This window comes from Magnolia sinica, chromosome 12, assembly GCF_029962835.1.
Source record: "Magnolia sinica isolate HGM2019 chromosome 12, MsV1, whole genome shotgun sequence".
Taxonomy (NCBI): Eukaryota; Viridiplantae; Streptophyta; class Magnoliopsida; order Magnoliales; family Magnoliaceae; genus Magnolia; species Magnolia sinica.
In genome coordinates, this window is record NC_080584.1 from 5,653,308 (window position 1) to 5,660,172 (window position 6,865).

Sequence of the window (6,865 nt, forward strand, 5' to 3'; positions counted from 1 at the left end):
GCACTGTTGGCCTGACCCGAACTGAGTCCGACTCGGTCAGGAAAACCGAGTTGAATCAAGTTGGGTACGGTTCAGATCGAGTCTTCCAAAATAAAACGAGCTTGAGTCAGTAGTATCAAGATGATGATTGTTAACTATATATGTAAAGGAAAGATGTGAATGTGGAAAGCATGTATTCTTGTAATTGATTTCGAGGGACAAGGTAACCAAAAGACCCATTCCCAGTGCAACTCTCTTGGAGATGTTCATTTCTGATCCCATTTCATCACCCAACAAAACAAAATTGACTCGGCCAAGTCTAACTTGGATCGGAACCATATACACAGGTCTAATACCCTAAATCCAGAAAAATTTATTGAAAAACAGAAAAGAAAGGAGGGGGGAAAGGGGAAGAAAACTGCACCTGTTACATCGTCTGATTGATGAGATCCGTTGAATCAACTCAAGAAGAGCAGATCGAGCAAATGAGAAGTGAAGGAGGGATTAGGGGCTTTGGAGAGTTTGGGAGATTTTTAGACAAATATAGCAAAGAATCATTCAGAGAAAAGCTCTGCAAGACAACAACCGTAAAAATCCCTTCATATCCGAGATGGGTGCGGCGCCGCTCGATCGGGTAGAGAAGAGGGATTAGGGTTTTCATTTGGGTAGAGGGTAGTAAAAAAGAAAAAAAGAAAGTTAAAATAGGTTATATAGAACTCGACCGGATCGGATAGGTCTGGATTGACCACTGACCCGAACTCGACTCATTGTGCGATCGGATCTGAGTGAGCCTACTCGATCCGACCCGATCCTGGCCTTCGGTTTGGGTTGGATCAGATCCAACTAGTTCGATCAGGTCAGATCTATTGGTTCGAGTTGAATCACATTGATATATATATATATATATATATATATATATATATATATATATATATATATATATATATATATATATATATATATATATATATAATGGTGGTGAGGCCCAATTTTTATTTTTGCCCGATAGGAGTTGAAATTTACACCATTTTTTAGATGAAAAATCCCCCTTTCAAACACATGGAAAAAGTTATTATTATGCTATTACCATTAATTGCTCGTATTTATGATGTGGGGATGAACGTGATGAGGTCGTCTTCCTCAAGGGGATAATTACTTCGAATTTATATAGCTTCTCTAGACTCCTCAAAGATATTCATCAAATCCATAGAATAAAATTAAAAATAAAAATAAAAATTCTAATATATTTAAAAATACATTTATAGATCATTAAAACAAACACAAACCTAAGAATAAGTTTCAGAATCAAACTCGACTCAAACTCCCTAAAAAATGTGACTAGCTATAAACAGTAAACTTACTAGTTATAGACAATCATGATTTCTACTAGACTTCATAGTTTTTGAACAAAAATAATAAGTGTTAAATTTAGCTAACCACGTTATTCCCCTAAATTTTCTAAGCCCCTTTCATTTTGGGCACAACTCCTAAAGCTCAAAGGATCAAGAGTTATAATCGAACTAAAACTTATTACTATAAATAATGAAAATTTGACTATCAATAGGGGTGTACATCGAGCCGAATCGAGTCGAGTTGGCCTCAGCTCGATCACAACTCGAACTCGGCTCGGCTCGGTGACAAAGCCAGGATCTCCAGCTCGAGCTCGGCTCGATCAGCAATTGGATCAGTTCGAGCTAGTTTCGAACTTCGAGCTTTCGAGCCGAGTTCGAACTGAAACACATTAAAACATTAAAATGGGTTATGAGAGAGAGAGAGAGAGAGAGAGAGAGAGAGAGAGAGAGAGAGAGAGAGAGAGAGATGGGTTCATGCAGGCGGCTGAGTTCGAGCGGGAGAGAAAGAAGGAGGCTATTTTTTATCTAAGGTTTTAAAAGGGTATATATAGGGGTGTAGCAAGTCAAGCCGAGTCAAACCGAGTCGAGCTGAGTTCAAGTTGGATTCGAGCCGAGTTGAGACGAGCTGGGGCAAGCTCGAGCTCGGCTCGAACTCATTTTCGAGCTAAAAAAATCAGCTCAGCTCAACTCGAACTCAGTTTCGAGTCGAGCTTTTTCAGGCCGAGTCAAGCGAGCTAACTGAGTTAGATCAGTTCGTGTACACACCTAACTATCAATCTAATAGAATCTCATAAATTCAGAGTGGGGTTGGGTGGCTAAAGTAACTTTTTTAATCCGAAAATCATATAGGATACATTTAATAACTCATTTAAGTTTGTGAAATATGCATGTTTTAGGGTTCTAACCGTCCTGATCACTTTCACCTCTGATCAAGCCTTCTCTGGTCCATCTTTGATATGAAAGTTTCCGCGACATGTTCTGCATCAATTTACCAACTATCAAACATACCCTAAAAGTAATTTTGAAAGTCTAATGTAGAAATGACATTAAAGGCAGCTCAAAATGTGAAATGAATATTTGCATTGACCAATTTGTCAAACTCATGTCTTACCACCAACCTCATCATCTTTTACTTTTGAAAGGATTTGATACCTACAAAAATGAAGTAGACGAATCAAGTCCAATCACCAACCTCATCATCTTGAACCTTTTTTTGATGGATTTGATACCCACAAAATTCAAATAGAATAATAGTACAATAACGCAAATTTCATCATCTCATACGTAGACCCTTTGTAAGTTTTTTTAATTTCTTTATATGGACTTATTGTGTTGTCCCATCGAAGAATCTAGAACACAAGCACCCAAGAAAATCAGATATGCCAATCTAATATTGGAAACATGTGGATGGGATTGAAAACTTCAGCCAAGTGTTTTAGAGCCGTACATTTGATGCAACCCACCTAACCAGTTGATCAACATGATTCACAAGCGTGTGGGCTTAGTAAAGCCTCACAATATTTCATATGCAATTAACCGTGTGTGTGTGTGAAAGAGATTTTGTAAAAGAATAGGATTGCACACTCTTAATTTTCCAAGGGACACACTCTGATGTGCATGTGAGATCTATTCCGACCATTAGATGTGTGATCCCATGTTAGGCTAAGGGTGAAAAAATCAGGCTTACACGTGATTCACGTGGGCCACACCAAAGGGAGAAAAAAAATTTGCGAGAAAAATTATGGGAGAGACTTCCAACCTAGATTAATAGGGGGTCCACCGTGATGATTATATAAAATCAACTCTTGTGATTAGATGCCACACCACGTCTGGCTGAAAAATCAGGCCCATCCATGATTCAGGTATACCAATGGAAAAATTGTTTAGAGGTAAGCCTTGACATGTATACTATTTCCAATCATATGGCCCCCTTTAATTCCGAATGGGGATGATTTTTGGGCCATGGATTTTACATCAAAACCAATGTAGAGCCCACTCAACCTAACTATCGAAAAGATGTTAGAAATTACTCTATGTCATGCATGAGATGTGATCACCCTTTATATTTTAGAGGCCTACCTTTATATGTAAGTGAGATCCACTCTGATCATTACATGTAAAATTCTACGTTAGGCCCATGGCTAAAAAATTAGGCCAACCTGTGATTTGAATGGGCCACATCAAAAGAAATAGTTAGAGAGACGTGCATCATTGATATTTACAGGGCCCACTATGATGATCATATAAAATCCATTCCAACAATTAGATGCCATACAAAAACTAAGGGCCTAGGACCTAACATCAACCCCATCCATTATTCTTGTGGGCCATATGAAGGAAAATAGTTTAGAGCATAATCATTGCCCTATCAGTGTCTCCAATTGTGTGGTCCACTTGAAACAAAACATGAATGGGGCTGGTTTTTTTATCCTTGGTCTAATATGGGGGTGATACACCTGATGGTGAGGATAGATTCACATGAATACCATGGTGGGGTCCACCTGTGCCAGCAACCCCTCTCCTTCCCATTTATTAACATTAATTACCGATTTACCGTTTCGGTGAGCAAGGGATAACAATTGAGGCGCTGACCATGAGGCCTACCTTTGATTTTTTTTTTTTTTTTTATTTTTGTATATCCATGCCGTCCATCCATTTTACAAGATCATTTTAGGGCTTTGTTCCAAAAATTAATCAGATCCAAATCTTAGGTGGACCACACAGTGGGGATTGAACTCTCACCATTAAAAACTACTTTGGGGACACAAAAGTATTGGATCAAGCTTCTATTTTTGTTTTCCATTCATCCATTTCCCTGAGATCTTATGAAAGAGTTGGATGGAAAATAAACATTACAATAGGTACTCTGAAGTTTTTAATAGTGGGGGTTTAATCACCACTATTTTCCTCCTGTGTGGTCAACCTAAAATACAAATTTGCCTCGTTTTTTAGACCATGCTGTAAAATAAGCTATAAAAACGGATGGATGGCATTGATATACAACACGGTGGGCCCCATGGGCAGGGCCTCACCTAATCAGCACTTTTTTTAAAGGAATTTCGCTGGACAATGGGATTCAGACATCCAAGTCCAAGCCCAGCCTATTTATAACAGCCTTAAACTGAGCCCAACCATCAGGCCTGAAACTCAAACCCAAGACAGACCCAAGCCAGGCCAAGTCCAGAAGTCCAAGGGCCATCCCAGCCCATTGATACCCATATGGGCTAAGCTACCTGAGCCCAATATCCTTGAAAATTTTCTTAACACCTAAATCTAAAAATCAAACTGGAGGCTCATCATAGGACATGAGCCCAAAAAATTAGGGGAATACAAAATTCAGGTGGGCCACACAACAAGAAATAATGAGAAGGGAAATACAAACCATTGAAAACTTCATGGGGCAAATGAAGTTTTGAATCAGGATATATTAGCAAGATCTAGTCGGTCCATCTTTAGCTCAAAAGGTACTCAAATGGTCCCTGTGCCGGCACCACAACTTATAGTGGTACAAAGGATGCTGTGGGGCTGGTTTCAACTGGCCATCTGGTTCAGTCCATCAACAACGGCATTCTCACCATCCATCATGTTCACTGCAGAAACCAAAAATCTGGCCAATCCAAAAATTAGGTAGGCTACAACTCAGAGAACAATCTAAAATTATGCCTAATACCTGTAAACTTACATGGTGTGGCCCACCTTAGCAGTGAAGGGAGCAACAAATGGACGCCCATATCACCCTCTATATTTAAACATCGTCTGCAAAAAGGCAAGAAAAGATTCTATAACAGTCAAAAGTAATGAAGCATATGATTCAGAGGCATCTCTCTCTCTCTCTCTCTCTCTCTCTCTCTCTCTCTCTCTCTCTCTCTCTCTCTCTCTCTCTCTCTGAATTTCTTGATACCAATACAGATGTCTCTCTGAATTTCTTGATACCAATACAGATGTGAAGCTCTCTCTCTCTCTCTCTCTCTCTCTCTCTCTCTCTCTCTCTCTCTCTCTCTCTCTCTCTCTCTGAATTTCTTGATACCAATACAGATGTGAGGATATGCCCGATCCATCAGCAGGAGAAATGGAAGACAAGAAGAAAACCCAAAAGGCCATATTCAACGCAGCAGTAGCCACAATGTTGGTTTCTGGAGGCAACACATACAATAAATTTCTCATCTGAGATGGCTCTGTTTTTACTCCAGTAAGGGAGCGTTTTAGGTGCAGCCCTTACGTGGGGTCGACCTTAATGTATTTATTATATATCCACACCGTTCATCCTCCGTTTTTCCATTTAAGACACAACCCCAAAAATGAAGAAATCAAAATCTCAAGTGGACCATACTCCATACTAAAGGAAACAGTACTGGTGATTGAACACCTTACCATTAAAAACTTACTAGATCCCACCATATAGTGTCTCCCTAATGTTTATTTCCCATCCAACCCATTGATAAGGTCACATAAGCCTTGATAAAGATATATATATATATATATATATATATATATATATATATCAGCTTGATCCGAAACTTTGTGGGTCACTAATGAACAATCACTACTGTTTCCTATGGTATGGTCCACCTGAGAATTGGGTCTACTTCATTTTTGGGCTCATGCCCTAAAATGATCTTGCAAGACGGATGGATGGACGGCGTGGATATAGAAAATATATATATCAAGGGGTCCCACTAGAACCACACAATCTATGGTGAGGCCAGGAACCACCTAATCAAAAATATTTTCTAAATAAAAAAAATAAAAATAAAAAGATGTATTGGATGTTTCACTTTTGTGGTTGTCGGTTGTCGGAGATGGTTTTTTTTTTTTTTTTTTTTTTTGAAATACAAAAAATCAATCAGACCTGACCGACGTGTTTTCCCGGCCTCACCGAAATCACTTCTCCCTAAATCATAGTTTGTATTGACAATCCATCTATCAAAGGACAGCAACCTTGAAGATGTCCTTCTGGGCTAGGTTCATGTCTTTGATTTCTTCCGCCGTGGACAGGCCCCCCGGCGCCATCGAGACCGATACATCTATGTGATAATCTGCAACGTTGATGACAGTGGCCCATCGTAATCTTAGCCACTGTTTTTTATGGAGTTTTTGTAGGGGTAGTAAATAGGCTGATAGGAGGAGAGGTTCTGTGCTATGAAGTGAATACAATACAGCCCTTCTTATAGAGAGAAAGAGAGCGGATTGCACGCTGGGTAGCGGATTAGTTGCGTACCACACACCACCGATGTGGCTGGTGTGTGTTGACGTCACAAGTTCCGTGGATCCCATTATGAGGAATGAGTTGTATTCAAACAGTCCGTCCACTTGGTGAGCTCGTCTTAAGGCTTGTGCAGAAAAATAAGACAAATCCAAAATTCAAATACCGTACTGTAGAAAGCAGTGGAGGATTCAACGCTTGCCATTGAAACCCCAGGTGACAGAAATTTTGGATGAATATAACATTTCTTTTTTCTCTTCTTCCATGTCTGTGTGACGTTATACATGATCCCTGTGGTGTGGTCCAATTAAGACTTGGAAATTGCACGTTT

At 39.5% G+C, this 6,865-nt stretch overlaps 1 long non-coding RNA gene across 5 annotated transcripts; it reads right to left on the minus strand.

Annotated features, from left to right (window-relative positions):
- Nucleotides 1–2,394: 2,394 nt before the first annotated feature.
- On the minus strand, nucleotides 2,395–5,656 carry LOC131220834 (uncharacterized). 5 transcript variants are annotated; one of them, XR_009158850.1, is made up of 3 exons: nucleotides 5,233–5,656; nucleotides 4,714–5,180; nucleotides 2,395–2,483 (listed from the first exon to the last, which is right to left on the minus strand). It is a non-coding gene; the product is annotated as an uncharacterized LOC131220834 (long non-coding RNA). The 5 variants fall into 5 exon arrangements; XR_009158849.1 differs by lacking the exon at nucleotides 2,395–2,483 and having other exon boundaries at nucleotides 2,624–5,176; nucleotides 5,239–5,656; XR_009158847.1 differs by lacking the exon at nucleotides 2,395–2,483 and having other exon boundaries at nucleotides 2,624–5,176.
- Nucleotides 5,657–6,865: the final 1,209 nt, after the last annotated feature.